General features: G+C 33.6%; 1 protein-coding gene across 13 annotated transcripts in view; it reads left to right on the top strand.

Annotated features, from left to right (window-relative positions):
• Positions 1–25,185, top strand: part of LOC106868354 (N-acetylated-alpha-linked acidic dipeptidase 2) — a 1,035,601-nt gene that overhangs the window by 268,033 nt on the left and 742,383 nt on the right. For 3 of the 13 annotated variants that reach the window (XM_089357530.1, XM_089357524.1, XM_052970681.2), the window contains one exon: positions 19,131–19,223. The exons of 9 other annotated variants lie outside the window; for them this stretch is intronic. The gene's annotated coding sequence lies outside the window, so the exon portion shown is untranslated. Of the gene's footprint in view, positions 1–19,130; positions 19,224–23,106; positions 23,442–25,185 lie in introns of those variants that run through there. One more of the 13 variants, XM_089357532.1, reaches the window with a different exon arrangement.

Here is a 25,185-nt window from a genome sequence, read left to right as displayed (position 1 = left end):
GATGGAAAACAGAAGTCAAATGTTGTGATGATGATAATGATGAAGAGGAGCAAACACCATTGCTTCAGCTGTAGCAGCAGTAATAGAACAACAAAAAATAAAGAAATAAACCCTCATGTAGACTAGGCCTCTTGAGAGTTCAGTATGCTGACCACAAGCACAGTGCAATACCAAGGACTAGACATCTACTGCTGGTACTTAATCTGGTTGTCCACTACCCTCAGCTATTGTGTGCTTGAAATCATATGAAATTTCTGGTTTACAAAATAGTCAGCAATGCTTGATAGAACCAATGGGATACTATTCAGAATGACTACAGCTAAAATAATTATTCCATTTTTAGATTCTTAACAAAGCTGATGTTATTAAGCATTGCTTAAGTGTTTCATTTATCTGTTCTTTCATCTTAGCCTACTTGGTCAAAAATGGCTTATTCTCTTGAACACCAGGCAATATGGAATAAGAACTTTTTTTTCTTCTTTTTAGATAGAATTAAAACTTATAACTCCCTTTTCTTCATTCCTAAAAACAAACAAAACGGTAATCCTTTCTACCTTTAAGTGCAAGGCTGGAAAACTTAAAGTAGTGGGGTTAAGTTGATTTACATCAACCCCAATGTTCAACTAGTACTTATTTAATTAAACCCTAAAGAGATGAAAGGCAAAGTTGGCCTCAGACTACCCTCTATAATAGCAAACTTTTAATCAAAAATTCTTTTACAATAACTGGTATACTTTTGAGCTGGATCTTTCCTTTGTTTCTAATGCTACTGCCACTGGTGGAGGTGTGTGGCTTAGTGGTTAGGGTGTTGGACTCATTGTGGTTTTGATTCCTGGACCAGGCAATGCATCATGTTCTTGAGCAGAGCACTTCATTTCGCATTGCTCCAGTCCACTCAGCTGGCAAAAAATAATAATCTTGTGACAGACTGGCGTTGCTGTCTAGGTGGGGAATTTATATGCCATGAAACTGGGAAACCAGCCCTTGTGAGTCAGCATGATTTGAGAACGGAATTTTATTTTATCTTTACCTGCTGCCACTACCAAAACCTGCACTGCCCCCACTTCTGCTCTAATAGACATATTAAATTTTCCCTGTTCTCCTATATCTAAAACCCACCTGATGTATTTGCCACTAGTCAAGCCTTATCCAGAACACACATCATTAATTGTATTCCCCCGAACTTATATCCCTCTGGATCTTTCTTCCAAATACTAGCCTTCAATTAATTCCTACCAAATCTAATGAAGGAGGCACAAGCCCTATATGGCAGACCAATTTACATTTAATAAAATATATCATATAAAAATTACAAGTCAAGAGATATAATTTTCAATTAAAGACAATATTAATTTTTAGACATTTCAATTTGTAATTTAATATTTGGTTAGAATATTTTTTCCCCCTTTACTGTTTTAAATTTTCCTGTATTCCACTTGCTTTCTCTTACTCTTCATTGGAATCAGAATTCGTTTTAATATATTAACTGATTTTTAAATTTTTTTGTAGAATTCATTTGTAGATTTTTGCCTACATATTTGTTTGATCATAATCAATAACTTTTTTTTTTAATATCTGAATAACTTTATTCAAAGAAGAACAAAGCAAGAATATGAATTTTTTTTTTTTTTTTCAACATCAGAAAAAAAAAAATCCCCTTTGAAACGTAAAAATAAAATTACTAAAGATATCTTTGAAAGATAACTTGTGCATATATATGTATATATATACACACATACACACACACACACACACACACACTTCGATATGTGTGTGTAAACCACGCAAGTACATACAGAAACACATGTGTACATACATACGCGTTGACTGGAAAATTCATAAAATGCAACATAAAAGTTGATGGTTTTTACTTTGTGCTTGAACTGTGAGACATTTTTGCTTTGTGATGTAGGTTTGGTAAGTGAGGAACAAGAAATGGTTCTGCATTAATCAGATTGGTGGTGGAGAGGAGCACTGGATCCAAATACTTAAGATATACTACTCACTTTCCTTACTGTGGAAAAGACAGAAGGAAGAGAGAATGTATGTTTTGTAAAATAAGAGAGAAATAGAAATAGATAGATAGATAGATAGATAGACAGACAGATAGATAGATAGATAGATAGATAGATAGATAGATAGATAGATAGATAAAGAGAGAGAGAGAAAGAGAAAACCAGAGCACATGTGTTAAAACAATGAGTGCTGGAAGTGAAAGTTGTTGGCAGCTCAATGTTTTCTCTAGTGCCACCATTTCAAATTGAATTATTGAGAAACATGGGAAGCTGGGGAAATAGTTGAATGAAGATTGGAAAGAAAAACTTGTACAATACGTTTCTCCTAACACCTATAGAAGTTGACATAAGTCATTCAATAATAAAATGTACACATCTAATGCATATATATATATATGTATATGTGCACACGCACATACACACACACACACACACATGCACACACAGTGATGGAGATTTATGTAAATTATTGCTTAGAAATGACCGATGATAAAAGAAACAAGCCATGCTAGAAGTCAAAGCAAGATATTTCATAGCTCTACCTAGCGTACATATTCTATCACCTTGATCAGATATTGCATAAGTCTTCAGATAGTCATTCTTCTATTGCTTCTATGAAACATTCTTTCACCTGGTGCTAGTTTATTTTATTGTTGTTGAAACTTTTCAGATTGTGTGCGTATGCGTGCATATGTGTTTGTGTTCATCCATCTGTCTGTCCCTCTCTGCGTGATTGTCAGTGTTTGCTTGTTTAGGTTGTTGATTTTCATTTCACTTGTGTTTTGTTTCTTTTTTTTTTTTTTGTTAACTATTTCCACTCTTCTTTCCTCATCACCATCATAACATCATCATAACAAACGTCACTTCACAACCGACACCAAACAGTATCACCACCCATCAGCATCATCACCACTAACTCCACCATTATCATCACCATCTCTACCAACACCAGCAATGATATCAGTGTCATTACGACTATCACTGTGACAACAACAACCACCACCACCACCACCACCACCACTACTATCATCACCATCATCACTTCTACAACCATCACCATCATCACTGCTGAACCAATGAAGTAAAATCTATGCAGTGGTTCAACCTGCTAGAAATAGCAGCCATGTTCCCTGAAACCATGCCATACTATCTTAGGAAAAGAGAGGCATGTGGACAATGCCTTTGACCATAATTCTGCATGGCCAGGGCTGATCTGAGATATACAACAGCAATAACAACACCATTACTACCACTACCATCATTATCATCACCATTACCATGGTCATAATCCATGTTGTTTTATTTTATTATCTCTTTTATATGGTACTCAAGTGTTTTTATTAATCTCTCTTAACAGTCAAATGTTTCTTCATTCATACTGTCTCTCTCTAGTCAACCTAACACTCATGCTCTGGCTACAGCAGAAACACTATATGAGCTTAGTTTGTTAATTTACTCTTTCTTTGCAGGAGACACTAATCTTAAATGTACAGCTTTCAATGTAACTTTAATCTTTCTCAAATTCCTAGTAGCATATTGTCTGCTCTATTTGTAACTTTCTTATTTTTGTTATTTTTGTCATCACCCTGGTGTCGAGGTTGGTAAACATTAAACTCATAAATAATTATATAAATCTGCTTATGCTTGAATATTACCTTTAAAAAGGAACCACTCTTATCTATCAATTTGTCTATTAATGTATCGATCTATATGTCTCTCTCACTGTCAATCTGTTTTTTGGTGCTCTATGTACCAGTAAATCTTGTGCTTCTCTTGGTATTTGTCTATTTAAATGCCTCTTAGGGTATGTATCTGTTAGTCTATCTACCTGTCTGCTTATCTCACTCTCTTTCTCAGCCTGGGTTCCGTATTATAAACTTTCTCCTTATCTGTCTGTTCTTTCTTTCTCTTCTTTCTTTCTTTCTTTCTTTCTTTTTTCAATATAGCTATAGGTTTGATTCATCATCATCATTATCACCCTCATCTTCATTTTAATGCCCATTTTTCTATGCAAGCATGGGTTGGAAAGATATTGAAGCAGGTCTTCTGCAGTTGGATACCCTTCCCATCATAAACACTTAACTGTTTCCATGCAAGGTAATATTTCCCCATGTCCAGACATGTTTTTGCAGAATATTGGAAATGAATGGTATTGCTTGAATGACTGACAATCATTTACATTACTAACTGTCAAAATACACACACACACTCTGGGCTTGCCTTAGTTTTAGTGTACCTAATTTACTCTCAAGGCTTCGGTTGGACTGGGACTATAATAAAGACACTTGCCCAAGGTGCCACACAGCAGGACTGAACCTGAGACCATGTTGTTGGGAATCAAACTTCTTACTGCACAGCCAAACCTACAACTACTGTTATATAAATACTAACAACTGGAGCAACATAAAATGATGTACTTTACTCAAGAACATAACATGTCACCAGGTTGAGAAATTGAACCCATGAGCTTATAATTGTGAGTCCAAAACCTTAACCACTTGGCTACATGCCTTGACATATTCGTGTAACAGTGCATACGCACACACTGAGAAACGAAGCAGTGTATAATCACAGCTATGTATCTACACTTCATATATACATTTCATAATTTTGTCGCTTCTATTTACTTCTGGAACTTTTCAATGTGTTAATAGAATAGTAATCAACGTTGAGTAATATGATCTTATGGGTAGACTTGTGAAACCTAATGGTTTCAAATTTTGGCACAAGATGAGCAGTTTATGGGAGGATAGTCTCAAGTTAATTACATTGCTCCCAGTACTTGACTGATACTTATTTTATCATCCTTGAAAGGATGGATGGCGAAGTTGACCTTGGTGGAATTTGGACTCAGAATGAATGTAAAGACAGACAAAATGCTGCTGAACATTTTGTCCAGCATGCTTACAATTCTGCCAGCTTACCACCTTAGAGTTATGAAACCTAATGAACATTAAGTGTATTATTACTGTGAGAGAAAAATATAACATCATTATAATGATTCAAGACTCTTAATTGCGCATCAGTTAACTTGGTCAATAAATATAACTTTAGGCCATTCAAAATATGGTCATGCACACAAACAGAAGTGTGGGTAACCTTTAGTTGGTTCTCATATGAAATGACTATTATGCTTAATCATCTAGGAAAAAATGTGTGCATTATACACAAATAAAAACAAGTAAGTAAAAGCCTTGTGATACTCCTGTTGCTATTTATGAACCTCCTTGTTTCCAACACTCATGCTTGACGTCTTTGTCAACTGAAGATGACAAAGCTTTTTAGTTCTTGTGTTTCACTATATTGGAATATTCTTCTTGTTGAACTCTAATCCTTTAGCTTGGTTTAATATCTTCAGATGCCCAGCCATTACTTCTTACAATGATTTCTACATTTTCATTGAATGACTTTGTGGTTAAAATGTTCACTTTGTAACCATGCAATTACAGCTTCAGATATGTTGTAGAACATCTTGGCATGTGCCTTCTAATTTATATATATATATATATATATATATATATATATATATATATATATATGTATGTATATATGTATAGTTATGCAGTAAGAAGTTTGCTTCTCAACTATATGATTCCTGGTTCAGTCCCACTGCATGGTACCTTGAGCAATTGTCCTACCATACCTTGAGCCTACTGACTCCCTGTGCATAGATTTGTTAAATGGAAACTGATAGAGACTCATTGCTAGTATATATATGTGTGTGTGTGTGTGTGTTGTTCCAGGCCAATGCATGTCCTGTGCATAAATCTGGTAAACAGCTACCGTGTAGAAACCCATTGTGTATTTGTGTGTGTATAGCACAACAAAGGCATGAACAGGCAGACAACTGATGTAAAGTCTGATTATGACATAGTCTTCTTAGACAACATACAGAGAGAGTCTATCTGTCTTTCTATCTATCTATCTATCTGTCTGTCTGTCTGTCTGTCTGTCTGTCTGTCTGTCTGTCTGTATGTCTGCCTGCCTGCCTGTCTGTCTGTCTATGTGTATGGTATATCTAATAAATCATAAGGTAGCAATTGTTCATATATAAATGATCAGGTTAATATTTTACTAAGATAAAAAATCTTTAGAATTAATAATATGTTTTATTTTTTAGATAAAATTCTATGTATACATATATTTATCCATGTGTATATTTATCTATATGTAGATTTCATCATCATCATCATTTAATGTCCGTTTTCCATGCTAGCATGGGTTGGACGATTTGACTGGGGACTGGCGAACCAGATGGCTACACTAGACTCCAATCTGATCTAGCAGAGTTTCTACAGCTGGATGCCCTTCCTAACGCCAACTACTCCGAGAGTGTAGTGGGTGCTTTTTACGTGCCACTGGCACAAGGGCCATTCTAGCGGTACTGGCAGCAGTCACACTCAAATGGTGTTTTTTACATGCCATTTGCACAGGAGTCAGTCCAATGTTTTGTTCACATGCCACCGGCACTAGTGCCAGTGAGGCAATCTATATCTATATATATATATATATATATATATGTATATATTACAAATTAAAAAGGTAAAGGATTATCAATTTATTAATTAATAAATCAATTAACAATTAATAATTTTTACCAAGCCCATCGATATGAAAGCACCATTATTGGTGGAGAACTTACTTAAAAGCTCATATATATTTATAAATATAATTAAGGGATCAGCAAATATTTGCTTCACCATATACCGAAGTTCAGAAATAGCAGCTAAAAAAATCTGTGGGATTCTCAGCTTTTTTAGCTGCTATTTCTGAACTTCGGTATATGGTGAAGCAAATATTTGCTGATCCCTTAATTATATTTATATATATATATATATATATATATATATATATATATATATATATATATATACATACACATATATATATGTATATGTTTATAATTATCTATATATATATAATTTTCCTAATTTTTCCTGGTTAAAGGAGGTATTGGACCTTCAGTTTCCAGAAAATCAGTGCTGTACCTATATATAATTTCTTATACAGTCACTTGTACAATTTATACTATTCATGCATTTGTTTCCAAGCTTAATAAGTTTTAATATCATAACAGCAAAATAATTTGTAAAGAATTCATCTAAATTTCATTATCACTTCTCCTTTTGACATGTTATACATATATGTGTATTTGTGTGTGTGTGTGTGTGTGTGTGTGTGTATGAATATGAAAGTGTGTGTATTTGTTTACATACATACATATATGTGTGCAGATTCAAAAATTAAAATAAAGAAAAGAAGGAAAAGGAAAAAAATCAGAAAAGTTATGATTCTGAATTTGAAAATAATTATGAAATTCAAATGTATTTGGATGTTTTGTATAAATTTTAACAACTCCAAGAACAACAACAAATAACACATTTAAATTAAAAACAAAATAAACAGTAAACTAAATAAGTTCAGTTACTCTTCTGCTTGTATATATAACTAATGGTAAATGTGTATTATATTTTTTAACCAATTTAACTTTGTGTCATTACTTGAGTCTAATGTCAAAATGTTACCATTTTCCCTTAACCAGATTTACTCTTTAAAAAGCATCTCCAAAACTGAATGCATCTGATTTCAATCTGAGAACAAAATAAAAATCTACTTTTTTCTTATTTAGGTACTTTTTGTTATTGAATAGTACAACTAGATTTCTTCTCATCATTTGGTATTTTACTTTTATTTATTATTTTTTTACACCCCCTGGCTGCCAATTAGAGTGTCTGCTAAAGCATCCTATATAGGAGTTAAAATTAGAGAAATTTCCAGCACAACAAGGAAAAAGAAGAGCGAATGAATGAATGAATGAATGAATGTGTCTGTGGGTGCTTATTTCTTTCACTATATTTTCCTCAAGTTGATGTCTGGCTTGGTATTTATATACATTTATAGCTTGTTCTTCTGTGAGATTTTCAGAAATTTATAGTATTTAAATTTATTATTCTTGTTTTATGGCAACTTGCATCATAAAAATGTGTGTTTTGTGCATTCACTTTCAGTGTATATATTTTCGAACATTATTAGTTAGGTGAGAATATTCATTTGTGTGTGTGTGTGTGTAAGTAATGTGTATAGGCAAATGATGTAAATATTTCATGTTTATATTTTTTTGATTAATGAAATGTTGTTTTTTTTTCCTTCTAGTATGTTGTGTAGTTAGTTAACCAATAGCAGTAGTAGTGTAACAACAGTGAAAAATAATAGTGATATAGTTGTTGCTATAAAATACAAAAAAAGAACTGCCGCAAGTCTTTTGAAATCTAGTGAGAATTCTGAAATTAAGAAATCCTGGAAAATACAATATTACATATGAGCAAAAAATAAATACATGAAAAACAAAACCCTCAATATTGACAGCATTACTACAGCATCGATGAAATATTTTAAAAGAAGAAAGAAAAAGAACAGGAAATAATTGAAATAGAAGCAGTTGACAAAATGAAGAGACATCAGGTAATAAAACAAAAAACTAAAACTTATTGAAAGAGATGATGAAAAAACCCACAATCGATCTTCTAAATCAAAACATTGAAGCCTGCAATATCTCTGTAGTATTATATTTTAAAGGAATACATTATTGTTTTTCTGCAAATCGCATTAGCAAAGCTGACAAGATGGTTTCTGAGCCTCTTTGTATAACCTATATTGGATAAACAAATTGTCCATTCACCTAGTCTTGTATGAATATCATTGTGTTTTGATTTTAAATATGCTTTGCAAGAATTTTGATCTAAGACTGAGCGCTGAAACTAATATTTTTATATTTGGGAAGAGTCATAATTAATAAATTAATAAACAAACTCACCAGCTGGTATTTGACTCAAATATATTTTACTTCCCTTCCTTTTTGCAGCAAAATTTTATTTTGGGGAACATAAATGTCAAATGTTCTGGAGGGAGAAAGAAGTGAAATTTATTCTAAGACTAACGACCAATGAGTTTGTTTATAGGCTATATTAATTATGACTATGTCCAAATATATCAACATTATATATCATTTTTTTCAAGAAAAAGAAAAATAGAAGCTTTCTCACTTTTTTCTTGATACACACATGAGCACACACACACACACACACACACACACACACACACACACACACACACACACACACTATAAGTGCATGGAAAAGATGATCAGGATATTCGGCTCACAATTATATGATTGTGGGTTAGATTCCTGGTGGCATGTTGTGTTCTTGAGCAAGACACTTTATTTCATGTTGCTTCAGTCTACTCAGGTAGCAAAAATGAGTAGTTATCTGTATTTCAAAGGGCTTGTCTTGTCACATTCTGTAACACAGAATCTACCTGAGATTACGTGTTTCTGTGGATTGCTCAACCACTTGCACATTAATTTCCTGAGCAAGCTGTTCCATTGATTCGAACAAATGGAACCCCTATTGTAACCAACGGAGTGCCAGTTTTTTTTTTTTTTTTTTTTTAACCATAGGCATCTTGCAGTCTGCAAGACTTTCTGAATGGCACACCTAATGAAAATTACCTTGAAATCTTTTATAGTGCAACCAGACAGATAGTGTGCCATGCCTCCTTCTCAAGAAAGGTTGTCCATAATTGGTGCATACACTGAATATGGGTTAACTATACTGACCCATTATCTTAGTGTGGGAGTTATCATCATCATCATCATCATTATCTTTATTATCATCATCATCTATTAGAGTCTATCTTCAATGTTGGCATGGAAGATGTACGCTAGTAGATGATGAGTGTAAAGATAATACCAGTGATAAAATTGGATGGGTCAGAGGACTGCACTGTACTCCAGTGTCTACTTAGGCATAATTTCTATTGCTGGATGCCTTACTAAATGCCAATGACTTTGCAGAGGTTACTGAGTACTTCTCATGGCAGAGAGCCAATGAGGTGACCATGCAGCCTGCAAGACTAAGACCACTTTGACTGAGTGAGGTTATAGTTGTGAGGAAGGCAGTTCTATGCTAGATGAGGAAAGGTTGGAATATGAAGGAAGGAGCTGAATTAGGTTTTTTACCATGTTGTTGGTTAATCAACTGCAAGACTTCACTACTACTTGTTTTATCCCATCCCAGAAGAATGAAAGGTACAATCAATTACCCATTTCTCTCATATTATACTCAACTTCTTAATGCATGGGTGAATATCATGTTTCTTTTTTAATACTCTTGTGTTACTCTACATTCATTGATCATATATTACTATAAACTTCAGTGATACTGTGTTAAATCTATGTTATGCATACTTGTCTTTCTTGAATATATAGATATACTTATATTTAATACCTCAATGTCCTTTGTAAATCTTTTAGTAGCATAAGGCACAAATATTTTAGTTGACATATATTTTTTTTCAACCATTTTCTACTATATCATTATATTTATAATAGTTTATTCTTCATAGAAGGAATTTGAGAAGTTTTCACTTCGGAAATCCATTTCAGTTTCATCCTTCTGATTACTGAGAGTGATAGTTGAGAATTCTAAAATGTAGAATGTGAATAATTATTGAGTAGCAAGCTTCAAAGCATTTCGTTTCTATGTAGAATGTTAATAAACATGTTAGCATGTACTTACACAGTATAGTCGCTTGTTGTAGTCTTTGATGATGCAATACCTAATTTTGTATTGTTTCTTTAACTACAAGAATATTTCACATACATTGTTTTATTTAAATCTTTCCCCAAAATATAATCCAAACCATTGCATTGAATTGTCTGGAAAGTTCATGCCAATTTTTAGTCGTTCATGTTCCAACAGGTTAGAACATGTCAAATTTATCGACACGTAAAATATGCTTACATTTCCGGTTAGTGCACACTTCAAACTATCTCTTGAGAAAGAAAGTTTAAAATTACTTAATTCATATCAATTTTGCACCGCAATGACAATGGAAGATTATAAGGTGTATTTTAGACACTTGATGTTTTTTAATACTGTAAAGGCAAAAATGCCTCACAAGCAACACAAAAGGTATGTGCTGTGTACAGTGAAGGTGCTTTATCTGACAGAACTGTACAGAAACTGAAAGAAGTTCTTCATATCTATATCAATATATATACATATGTGTGTGTGCGTGTGTCTTTGTCCCCCATCACCACATGACAATCAGTGTTGGTGTGTTTACATCCCTGTAATTTAGCAGTTTGGCAAAAGAGATCAATAGAATAAGTACTGGGCTTTAAAAATTCAAAATAAGCACTGGGTTTGATTCATTCAACTCAAGTTCTTCAAGGCAGTATCCCAGTACAGCTGTAATCTAATAACTGAAACAAGTCAAAGAAAAAAAAATTCATTCTGTCTGGAATTTATTTTTTCTGTTCCAATCTAAATTATAGATGAATTGTCCATAAATTGTTTTAACCAAATTTCTTGTTAAAACCCGTAACCATTGTTCACGCATTTTATATAAATTAATTCAACAGCAATTTGAAGCAAAGAACATGTTACTTAAAAGTTTATTTTTTGTTCTAGTTTTCCTTTCTTCTTATTTCGATTTGAAAGTTTAGCATGAAGTGACTAATTAGGTTTCAAAACAGGGAATTAAATACAAACTGAGAGCAATAGCTTCATTAATCGAAGCAAAGATGTCAAAGTTTAGGCTGGTTGGAAATTGAAAGCTTAACTATGATGCTTTAAAAAGTGTGACGTTTTCTTAAAATTTCCGAATAGAAGATTTTCATTTTTAGTTGTTTTTTTTTTTCCTTCAAGAATTAAAATTCTCATTATTATTTATTTGTTTTGTTTTGTTATAATTACAAGAAAAAATTTATACAAAAAAATGCATGCCTTTAAATAACTGTTATTAATCCATTTTCTGCATAATAAATGTTTCACTATCCATTCAAGGTGTTAGATTAATATAGTGTTTGAAATTGGCTGTTAAAGCTATTAGCTTCTATTAAGATGGCAGTTCTCTTTTCATGTCCCCCCACCCCTAGCTAGTCATTGCCAAAAGAAAAAAAATACAAATTTGAAATTAGTGCAACAAATTTAATGAAAACTTTTTTTTTTAAGATTTTATTACACTGCTAAATGTAATAAAATCTCTTGATTATGGTCAAATGAAAACTGAACTCTTCTTAGTCTCCATAAGAATTAAGGCAAAAAGCTTTGTTAAAAACAAAAACAAAAGCAAATAATCCTAAATAGATTGATATTCATTATATAAAAAAATGCCAATACATATAAAGTGTTTATTTTTCCACTAATGTCTGAAAAAATAGGTGGTAGTTTGTGATTGTGAGTGGCTGGGCGTATAAGTTATATGTGCCTGTGTTGGTGGAGCAGACTGCAGACATTAACTGGGTTTCTTTCATGTCCAGATATTTTTTCATTGTTACTTTTTTATTTTTTGCTTTAGGTTGGCTAGTGACTATAGACTAATGAAGAGAACAATACCTCAGTTGCTTCCCAGTTTTAAAGATGTGACACATTTTTAATTGTAAATGTAGCATGTTAAAGCTGTCACACTGCATTTCACATGGCCAGCTATTGCATAATGAGTATGTACCATGTACCTAATGTGCAGTGATTTGATTGAAAGGCATACCAAGTTTCATGACCTACTCATTGCTTCCAATAAGTTACCTATATGCAAGAGGTGCCACAGAGAAGAATTAACTGAGCTTGCTACAGCAATAACATCAAGACAATCCAATAAAGTATATAGTAGCTATATCTCCCTCATATCATGCTATCGTATTTGGAACAAAATGAAGGACATTGTATAAAGAAAATCATCGTCATCCCTCCTCTCTGTTAGGAGGCACCAGCACTTACACATACATGTACGCACTTCTGCTTACCAAATTCAGTCACAAGGCTTCAGTTGGCCTGGGGTTATAGCAGAAGACACTTGTCCAATTTGTTACACAGTAGGCCTGAACCCAAACCATGTGGCTGGGAGGCAAGCTTCCTAACCACACAGCCATGCAAAAAAAATGGATTAAAGACATTCCATGACCGACCGGAATGTCTTTGATCATGCATTGATTTGATCAGGAACTAAACAAAAACCACAACAATATCCAGAAACAGAAATAGATGGAATCACCAGGAAGAGAGCAAATTGAGTGTGGCCGTTGCCAGTACCGCCTGACTGGCCTTCATGCCGGTGGCACATAAAAGCACCCACTACACTCTCTGAGTGGTTGGCGTTAGGAAGGGCATCCAGCTGTAGAAACTCTGCCAAATCAGATTGGAGCCTGGTGTAGCCATCTGGTTTCACCAGTCCTCAGTCAAATCGTCCAACCCATGCTAGCATGGAAAGCGGACGTTAAACAACGATGATGATGATGATGATGGGGTAGCGTATTTTTGCTCCAAAAGAAATAAATGAATTCTGTTCAATCTGTTGTAGATCTTGAAAGTAAGCCACCTGATTTCATACCTTAGTTGGAAAAAGTTGATTTCTCTCATGCATCAGATTGTTTGAGGAAAAACGTTTCCTATTTCATTACTTTTTAAATGCTACATTCCATACTACAGTAAGATCATTCCTCTTATTTTTATTTTCCTAGGCTTGGGCTTGGCTGTGTGCTTGAGAAGTTTGTTTCACAACAGCATGGGTTTGGGTTCATTCCCACTGGGCTGCACTTTAACATATGAATCATAAGTTGTTATTATGTAAATAAAAATTATTTCCTCTCTGCAGAAATAGAAGTTAAGATTCAAATTTCAATAAGATATTCTAAAACTGGAGGTCATAAGGTTACTATATGAAAATGTTACGTTTTGGGTGGAATATTTATACTTTACTATGTACTAAGTTTTCTATACACAAGGTTAATTTTGTGAAGTGTATTTTTATAGGGAAGTACTAAAATTGTAGGGATTGCAGATATTGTAAGGATTTAAATCTATTTGTGATCTATTAGATATCATCGGCAAAGTTCAGGTCTGTGATGGTTACTGCTGGTACTATCTGAGATCTTTGCCAGTCTTTGGTGAAACCAAAGTTTTCATCACTGTTGTTTTCATCACTGGATTATGCATTGTGCAATCCAATACAATTGCAAACAAGTAAGGTGCAAGCATATCTCCTTGTAGCACTGCATCTAGTATTTGAAAGAATTCAGCACCCTAGCTAGCATTCCAGTCTTGGATTAGTCATTAAACTGCATTCACTTGTGAGAGTTCAGCTTAGAAATTGAGGAGTTTGGGGAACTATGAAGTTGCTGTCTAAGGGTTAAATGGACTCTGTGCCTCATTAGAAAACTTGAGAGAGCAGGAGACTAAATGAGTAAACTCTAAAGAAACAAGCAGAAAGAAGTAGGAACCCTATGTCATATCTTTCCGAAGAAAAATCATGAATCTTGAGATTTTAACATTGAGTCCATGATGACTGATGCACATAAAACAGGCATAGCACTTAGTTAGTTAGAGAGAGAGATGGAAAAAGAAAGAGGGAAAAGGAGGAAGAGGGAGAGAGTTAAGTAACCTTTTGGTGTAATTTGAACTTGAATACAATTGATGCTGCTTGTAAAAGCCAACTCAGCATTCTACCATTTCTTCAGTCTTCACAACTGTTCAGCTATAAATACTAGCCTAAATAATTCAACGCAATAAATTTTCAAAACTATCAATAAAGTCATGATAAACAAATGCCAAAGGATAGAGATATAAAAGATTTTTATCACTAAAATTCCACTTGGTAGATTAGGTCTAAGTTCAACAAACATTTTCATTTTATATGTCATGGATTAACGGCATTTGAATTACTGATTCATTTATTCAAATATATGCATCAATAATTGGTTGTTTCCATTGTGTAGTACTGACTTTTTGGTAATTCCAGTGTATAACATGGTTTAGATTTCCTAGTTGAAACTACTAGATATATGTCAGTATTGTTTTTGGAAATGCTTCAGTGTTACAACTTCCTATTTTCATTAAGAAATACCATTTTTGGTGCCTAATGGGGAAAATGACTTTGAGCTGGCTGTATTGTTAACCCTCTAGGTGAGATGTTTTCTGATGTTTCATCCATCACTATGTTCTGGGTTCAAATTCTGCCAAGATTAACTTCGACTTTTATCATATCTGGATCTATGAAATAAGTACCAGTTGAGTGCTGGAGTTAATGTATTCGAGTTAACTACTCCTAGGTAAGAATATATAAAAAAAGTGTACCCCTCTGGCAAGTGTAGCACAGTTTGCTCATCAGACCAGTATGATCTCAAGCTCAAATTCACGCCCTCCACATCAGATCATGATTGATGGAGAGAACATGCTGTACCTCTTCTAAAAACTGGGATGCTCATGGATAAAAACTAAGATGCACATGGTTAAAAACCTAGATGCACATGGTTAAAAACTGACATGCACACAGTCAAAAGCTAGAATACACATGGTAAAAAAAACCCCGGAAAAAACACAGTTAAAAATTAGGATACACACACAAGGCTTTGGTCGGACTGAGGCTATAGTAGAAGACACTTGCCCAAGGTGCCACGCAATTGGAATGAACCTGGAACCAAATGGTTGGTAAGCAAGCTACTTACCACACAGTCACTCCTGCATACATAGAATGTATAATAGGTTTTGTGCTGCAACAGTATACAACTCCAGCTTGAAATCACTCATTTCATCAAAATCACTGTCAGTCAAAGTATCAATGTTACAGTCTGCTTCCCCTGTCTTTGCTGAATTGTTCTTAGTTCTACAGATTGTACGCTATTCTGATATCACTCAGACTCACAAGCAAGAAAGTAATTACAGCTAATGTCTCATCTTCATAGCAACAGGGGCTGAGTTAACAGTTGACAGAATTTGAACTCTAAACTGAGGGCTATGAAAGCTTGAATCAATTCATCTATTCTCGCCCTTATATGCCAAATGCCCACTTTCTTTAATGGAATACTGAATTCATTATTATTATTATTATTATTATTATTATTATTATTATTATTATTATTATTATATCTTTCACAAAGAAACAGCATTCAATCGAAATACACTGTTTCTATAATGCAATATTCTTGCAATTTTGATGAGCATTATTGATTTGACACACACACACACACATACACACATAGGTGTGTATGTTTGTATACGTTTGTCTTGTGTTCTGAAACATAAAATATATGTAGTACAGCATATGTTTGCTATAATACCGAAATCCAATTAAATTTACCAATAAGTTGTGAAGAAACATGTTGAATAAATAATCATGGGGCTTTTGGAGGTGGGGATAGTGGCAGTAGTGGTGGCATTGTAGAAACAAATACTGCAAAATTTTGTTTATTTCTCTTTGCTTTAACATCATCTTTACCACTGCCAAATAGAACTATCATCATCATCATCATCATCATCACTGCTAACAGCATTATCAATATTGTTGTTGTGGTTATTGTGTTTTCCTTTTTATTTATTATTTTAATATATCCCTCCCGAAAAATCCAGATTAGTTTTAGTGTTTGCTTATGCTAAATGATATTGATTATCAGAAATTCCAAAAATTGAAAAGGCAAAAAAAAAAAAAACAGTACCACACACATACACATAGAAAAAAAATTGAGTAGAGAAGTTAAAATGTTATATAAAAATTTTGATATTGACATGACACAAACAACATGCCAATCCTTTCGTACAGTTTTTGAAATATTTAAACATGAAAGTGAACAACAAGTGCTTACTTTCTTTTCTTGCTTCGCTTCTTTTACTTAATTTTGATTTAACATGATGATGATGATGATGATGATGATGATGATGATGATAGTTTTGTTATTCATTTTATTGTTTAATGTGAACATCCATTAAAGTTATGTTTGTTACCTTTCTTTTGTTAGTTTTGGAGATTTCTTTCTACCTTTTTTTTTTTTACTTTTTGAAATAAAGTTAAAAAAAAAAAAAAATCCCAAATCTTTCTAAGCTTTACATTCAAATTTATGTATTTATACATCAAAACTATAAAACTGATTTTTATGACAGCAAATATGGATAAATACTAATTTGAAATTGCTATCCTCTTAATATCAAATACTACTGCCTCCCCTTCAGTATCTACTGTTATGTCTCTGTCTTCAATGTTCAAAGCTATCTTGCGATATTTACTGTTTCTTTCCCTGTCTGCATTTACTCTACTTGTTTTTATTTAATTATGTGTGGTGTGTACATTATATATGTATATATATGCATATATGTGTGTTTGTGTGCTTATATTACAGAAGTGAATATATTAGTCTATGTATTCATATAAGTGATTCATACCAGTCATTCTCTATGTATTTTACATATCCTGGTAAATTAATAACTCTGGTTTTATTCTGTAATGGATAAGTAGAGGGAATTTATTGACGTAATATGTAGGAGTGTGGGACAAGCAATGTCTTAGATTGAATCTTCAGCATCAATATGATATTAGCAATATGTTGCTATGCATTCATGTTTTCAGTTTGAATGCACTGTAATTACTTCTGTGTGTTTGAGATGAACAATTAATTCTTAATTACTCAGTTCACCCAATTGTCCCCCATTTGTTCATTCATTTAATGTGGCTAGGGACTCTCCCTGTCAACAACATTTACTTGCTTTTTTAAGGGATTTCTTTTTGATCCAGTGCTTTGGCGTTACAGGATGACTGTCAACAAGGAATGTCAACATCATATCACCATTTTGCTCAAATGGTGGCATGCATTGAATGTCAACACACACACACACACACACACACACACACACACACACACACATCAGTGGTTTTCTACTTTCCATCTTCCATATTCTTTCATAAAGTAACGGTTAACCTGGCGTTATAGTAGAGAACACCCAAAGTGTTGTGCATTAGAATTGAACCTGAAACTAGGTGACTGTTGAATGAACTTCTTAATCACACATCCTTCACATGCCTCTTTATAGGGAAACAGGTATTAAATTTGGGGCATGTTCCCAACCCTGTGCAAAAAACCTATGTGAGGGGTGATTTATCATTTGTTAAACTGAAACAAAAGCCCGATTCTTACAGGCCCTTAATATTTTAAAACATTTATACATGTTCCACCTGTTCATATCTATATTCAACCTTGGCTGTGAGGTAAGAAGTTTGCTTCCCAATCACATGGTTCCGGGTTCAGTCCTGTGGTGTGACACCTTGGGCAAGTGTCTTCTACTATATCCTCAGTCCAACCAAAGCCTTGTGAGTGGATTTGGTAAATGGAAACTGAAAGATGCCTGTCATATATACATATCTATGTATGTGTGTCTTTGTGTTTGTTCTGCATCACTGCATCACAACCAGTGTTAGTGTGTTTATATCCCTGTAACTTCGCAGTTCGGCAATAGAGACTGGTAGAATAAGCACCAGGCTGTAAAAAATAAACCCAGATGTTGACTCATGTGATTAAAAATTCTTCAAGGCAGTGCCCCAACATGGCTGTAGTCTAATGACTGAAACAAATAAAAGATAAAAGATAAATTTGATAGATAGGATTCAGTCAACAGTAGCTCAGTTTATGTCTAAATTAATAACTCCATGTAGCTATCCATATTTATGTGTATCTATTTATATCTTCCTATATTTATGTGCTAGCAGTTGTCCCTCTGCAGTGAGTTTCTACAGACTTTTATTGATTTCTGAATGTCTTGTTATTATAGTTGATATCCATTTGATTTTTTATGTCCTGAAATTCAAGTGGCATAATAAACCTTTGTTGATTGAAGTTATCCATTGATGTTCTGTGTTGTGTTGATGCTGAAACAAAGTCAAAGTGTTTCCCTATTAAAAGTGGAAACCAGGACAATGTTACAACTTCTCCTCGACTTATGACTGAGTTCTGTTCCGACTGACAGGTCGTGAGTTGATCTGGTCATATGTGAGATTTATATTTTTCAACACTATTTTCAATCAAACGCAACTGATGCTTGAAAGTGATTGATTGAGAGAGAGAGTGGCGGGTAGTGGATGCCTAGATCTGAAGGAAATCTGCATTGCCAGATGCTGCCATAGTTATCCCACACACAACTGCCCAACATCTGAAAATCAATTTTTTATTTATTCTTTTATTTCTTTATATTTTGTGGTCGTAAGTGTGGATGGTTGTAAGTTGCATAGGTTGTAAGTTGAGGAGAAGATGTGTTTTAAAGAACCTGATGTTTTACATTCAATACATTGTAGATAACTCTAAAGAAATGATATGACTGGTACAGTTTAGCAGAGCAACATTGAGCTTCTCAAATGAAGTAGAAGACTGCAGCTGACTACTCTTAGGTATTCCAGTTTAACATCATCATCATCATCATCATCATCATCATCATCGTTTAACGTCCGCTTTCCATGCTAGCATGGGTTGGACGATTTGACTGAGGACTGGTGAAACCGGATGGCAACACCAGGCTCGTTGCCTCAATATTAGATCTCAAAAGATAAATATGACTGAAAGACAGTGATGGCTTGAGATCTTAGTTTTACTTCCACTTGAGCTTCTAACCAAAGCTGACAGTCCCATGTGCTGCAGAATGACTTGCCTCATGTGTCTTGTAGTAAAAATGTCAAGAGACATAACTCTACTAAAACTTAAACCATTTGAGGTAATTAGTACCCATCTAACTAATGAAGTTAATATAATTGGTAAAAATCCATGAAGGCATTACTCTAGCATGACCTTATCTAAAGAAATAACACATACATGTGCATGTGTGTATATACACACACAACATTTTCTTTTAGTGTTAAAGTTGGTTACTTTTCAATTAATTCTAGTTTTATACAGAAGATGTGTTCATCTTATGGCATATAATGAAACAGCCTTCACTTTTATACCATTTTATAAATGGTTGTTCTGCACAAAGCTGAAAAAGCAATCAACTTCAACAATAATATATATATATTTTCTCTATAGCATATATTCTTTTCTACTCTAGGCACAAGGCCCGAAATTTTGGGGGAGGGCAGGGGTAGTTGATTAGATCAACCCCAGTACATAAATTTGCCTTTCATCCAAAAGGATGAAAGGCAAATTTGACCATGGCAGATTTGAAATCAGAACGTAAAGACAGACAAAGTACCTATATTACATATATTGAGTACTCTTTATTTCATTCATATCATTGATATAAGAGCACAAACATCATCACACATAAATTGCAACTGTAGCATCCTATTTAATGATCAGAATAGAAATAAATCAATTATCAAAATTTTAAATAAAAAAAATGCACAATAACAAATGAATCTGAGCAAATCATTGAAATAATCAGGAACAGCCTTAAAATTATCGAATACATGGTTGTTTCAGCCCTTCTTTATGTCTCATAATTTAGCAGATATAAGGGGCTTTACTTGCTGGATACTATTCTTTTCCCTAAGCAACAGTGAAATACAGATTACAAATATTTTCAGACAGTTTGTTGGAAGTTCAGTAAATAAATGCTTTTCTTCTGTTTCCCTTTATGTGTCATGCATGCAGGCATTGGTGATCATTGTCCACCATTGCAGAGTCAGAAGATTTATTTATTTTCTAGGATAAAAACAAAACAAAAAAAAAACTAGTTTCCTTTTTCAGTCTGTTAGTTTATTTGCAGTTTAATCTGCTATCTTGTATTCTATTAAGTTTACTCTTAAGGCAGAACCTATTTAACCCTTTCGCAGAGTGGCTAATTTTGCATTATGAGAATCATGATTAAGGGACAACTCCATACTTCCTAAAATTCTTGAATTCCCAAGCTGGAGCATCACAATCAAATCCCATTTAATGTCTTGTCTGCTTAATAGACATAGAATAATAGCAACTGATAATATAGTGGATGATAATGTATGAATGATTTGATGTCATAGTTTTTGATCCAATCAAATCAATAGTGGGAAAAACTTTTCAGGTTCATGTTCTAATAGGAAATCACTTTATTTAGGTTTATTTATTATTTCAACTTGTCTTTTGATACAAAATATTACTTCTGAATACTACTGGGTTTTATTTTTTATTGTATTTTTTCTTCCTTTCTGTGTTGCGATATCGTGATATGTATTGCAGTAAATCATTTAATTAGTCTACACATGCTTATAAATCTTCTACAAAAGTATTTCCAGTTCATTTCATTCAACAGACTTTTGCTATGAATATGTTCCATCTATATTTATGAACTTCAAATTTGGTTATGTGTTGTTTGAGATGTTTTAGTTTATAGATGGCAGTGGGGTTGATTTAAAAAAATTTTTTTATTTATTTGAATTGGAGGAATGTGAACAGTATACAAAAGTGTGTTGGATTGAAATATAGAAATAAATCCAGGAAAGTGAAGTGGGTTTTCATTGATTTCATTGTCATTAATTAGCTTCAGCCAGAACAGTTAGTTTTGCTGTCAATGAACATATAAATAATTGTGAGTGTTATGAATATTTGTAAAATGTAGTAAAGAGATCATTCAGTTGGCCTAAATGTGAGTTTCAGATAGAGTTTTTAACATTTTTTTTTTTGTATATACTGCTACTGTCCTGAGATTTGCTTGTATATAACATACTTTATAGTTTGTTATTCAGTGACTTTTATTTCATAGCTGATAGGATCAGCCATAGTCAGTTAACTATTTTTCATTTTAAAAAAGGTAAAAAATTATATTGTTTTAATTTTCACATTGCTTCTGCCTAGTTCATTCTCCTGATTCATTATAGCTTTGTAAACACAAATTAAAAACACAAAGATAAATACCGCATGTTTATCTTTGCTATGTCTCCGGAAAGCATTTCAATAGTAACCATTCCATCTTTTTCGAAAGCATGCCAACTGTTACAAACCAGCTTGTAAGCCCTCATGCTTTCTGAATATGACTCATCGCTTTTTTAAAAGCTAAAATCTCATTTATATTACACCCTCTTGTCTTTCCATCTTTTTTTCACTCTTTTTAAAGGACACATTAGGTAATGTAGTCTGGGGTACACTGTACCTGAAGAATAAAAGACCCAGTGATCATGGGGGTACTCAAACCTGACTGTCCTACCTATATTTTTCAGGCAATTATGTTATCCTATAGCACACACACACGCACACCTTAAAACTTAAAACTCTTGACATTGTTCTTGTCAATATGTTGTTTTGAAGTATTTATGAATAGCAAACATGTGGCATTGTTCACTTATGCTTTTCTCATGTTTATTTCAAGTACCAAAGACAAACATATGGAAGATTTTTAATTTTGTATTTGTATGTGTAATACATATTTAGTCAGGTCAAAAGGGTCTATAAAAAGATGTTAACCTATATATGGTGGAGGCGCAATGGCCCAGTGGTTAGGGCAGCGAACTCGCGGTCATAGGATCACGGTTTCGATTCCCAGACCGGGCGTTGTGAGTGTTTATTGAGCGAAAACACCTAAAAAAGCTCCACGAGGCTCCGGCATGGGATGGTGGCGAACCCTGCTGTACTCCTTCACTACAACTTTCTCTCACTCTTACTTCCTGTTTCTGTTGTGCCTGTAATTTAAAGGGTCAGCCTTTTCACATTGTGTCACGCTGAATATCCCCAAGAACTACGTTAAGGGTATATGTGTCTGTGGAGTGCTCAGCCACTTGCACGTTAATTTCATGAGCAGGCTGTTCTGTTGATCGGATCAACTGGAGCCCTCGTCGTCGTAAGCGACGGAGTGCCAACAACCTATATATGGTCATGTCAAAAGAATAAATGGAAAAATGACATTCTGTCTTCTGTGAGGAGTAATACTGCAAAAAACACCAGACAGTTTATTATGTCTGGCCTAGTAATGTGTTTTTTCTGAATTTAAATCAAATTGCTGGAATATATACCAGTAAAATATATACCAAAAAAATACTTGGATCAAGATTGTAATACATATCTCCAGAGATGTGTATCTGCAGATTTGTAAGCAAACGATAAAGTCATAAACCTGAATTACTGATGGTCATCAACAATGGGTAGAGTGGATGTCCTGTAGGTGGTGTTGGTATAAGCAGTGAATAAATGCTTGATGTAAGTGTTGTAGAGGAAGGATGACTTTTGTCATCTACATATGAATGTATGAAGATAATTAGAATTGACAAAAGCTAATTAAAGAAATGGAAGTACTAATGATAGGATATATCATATTATTTAGATTTTTAAGAGATAATGGAATTTTTATGCTAATCTGAAACTGAGAGAGTGTTGTGGCTAGTACCAAATACGCTACAGCACGTATTTGAGGAGACTGTGCATACAAGTTATTTGTTCTGACCTTATCTTATATGATAATTAATCACATATGGGCCTAATTTCATACTCTTCTAAAAACATATAGATATGATTCTGTATATTTATATATTTTATCATATGATAATTTGGCCAGAAAATTTCCACACTATCTTTTCTTAATGACATTGCTGATATCGCTTACCTTGGCTGCATGGTGGTGTTTTGAACTATTTCTGTGACAAAGGATTTTGGCGCTGGAACATCCAAGAAGAGTATTTTATTATTGTTCCAAGAAACAGTTACTTGTAAGTATTTCTATTTCTACAGAAAATAGTTTTAATCTCCATATATATGTGCATAGTTCATATTTAATTATGTGGAATAGCCAATAAAATGATAAATAAAAAAGTTGGTAGTCTTTGTATGGTCATATGAAAAGTTCTGATGATAAAAATAACATTCCAAGTGTCTTCTACATGGGTTAATACTTAAAAAGTACCAAATAAATTATTATACCTGGCGTATACAGTGAGAACAACAGGGTAGTAACTAATAAGAACAAAAAGCTTACTATCTTTAGAATAAAGTACATAAAGCAAGAGATATAACTACCTGACTTTTATACTTCGGGGTTGAGGGAAAATAGAAACAAAATACCCCCATGGTCTTACACTTAAATATGAGTGGTGGTGGTAATGAGGTGGGGGGCATAACTTTTTTAGGTGTTCTTAGATCAATGAAGTCATGATTGAGGTTGAGCATATAGTTCATAGGAAAAATATGAGCAGGGCTGGGGAAAGTTCTGGAGAGTAGCAACTCTATGATGATGTTTTAGGTGAAATTTTTATCTCATAGTTTGAGAGTAGAGATGAACAAAAAAGGAGTGATAAATAAGTTTAGTGATACACAGTTTGCAAAATCAGTGACACAGGAATTACTGTTGTTCTAGAGGTTGTTTTGTTTCAATGTGTGTGAAGATGTACAACCAATCAGTGGAATAGCTATTTTGGGATATGGTCTATAATGTACAGATAGGGAGATGAAAATCTAATTCTGAAAGCTAATCTTGAGGTCATTGAGGGTATGTTAATTTGGATGGTATCTTAAACAAAGAATTTGATGAAATTCTGGAGTATAATTAGAATGGCAGAAGATAATATTAATGGCAGAGGGATGGTTTGAATTGGAAATAATGTATGTGTGCATTTACATATACAGTATGCAATTATATGTATAAATTTGTTTGTATAACTGTATGATCTGCATAATTAAATACTAAAATTGGTTGAGGATTTATATAATTATATACATATATTTTTTATAAGAGGTAAAAATTATAACTAAGTAAATCAGCCACCATATATGACTTGTACGCATAAATGATTCTGTATTCATAATCTTAGTTGTTTGTGAACTTGGAACCATGATGCAAAGACTGAATTCATCATCATCATCATCATCATCAACTATATATATATATATATATATATATATATATATATATATATATGGGTGTGTGTGTGTGTATAAACAACAATCTTGGCCACTCCTCAGTACTAGCACAATTGATGGTCTGATTAAACTCCACGATCAAGGACCCTTCATAGTCTAGCTATACACTTCCTCATTTCCTCTGAATACCATAACTGGCCCCTCATTATCATTGCCATCATGTTCTACTGCTACTACCCTTACCACATCTAAACAATAGCAATGACAACATGATCAGCACTAGAAGTCACTCTTCAATACTAGAACAGTTGATGACCCATTAAACACCACAGTCCCTAGCTTTTCTACACAGTTAGGCCAGTCAAATTCTTATCAGAATGACACAGGAGATCTATCATTACCATTGTCTTCCTATCCTACTGCTACTACCCATACCATTATTACTACTACTGCTCTAATTAGTGAAGAATAACTCCTCCCACCACTGTCCTCAATCTGAATGTATACCTGACTACTCCATGATAAATCTGCCAACTGTAAATAAAATAAAATTATGAACACACGAAAACCTTACAATATGCTGCTATTCTCAAGAAG

Source organism: Octopus bimaculoides, chromosome 9, assembly GCF_046866305.1.
Source record: "Octopus bimaculoides isolate indiv1 chromosome 9, ASM4686630v1, whole genome shotgun sequence".
Classification (NCBI taxonomy): Eukaryota; Metazoa; Mollusca; class Cephalopoda; order Octopoda; family Octopodidae; genus Octopus; species Octopus bimaculoides.
The sequence above is the reverse complement of the archived record's forward strand: the minus strand, read 5'-3'. Positions and strand labels throughout refer to the sequence as shown.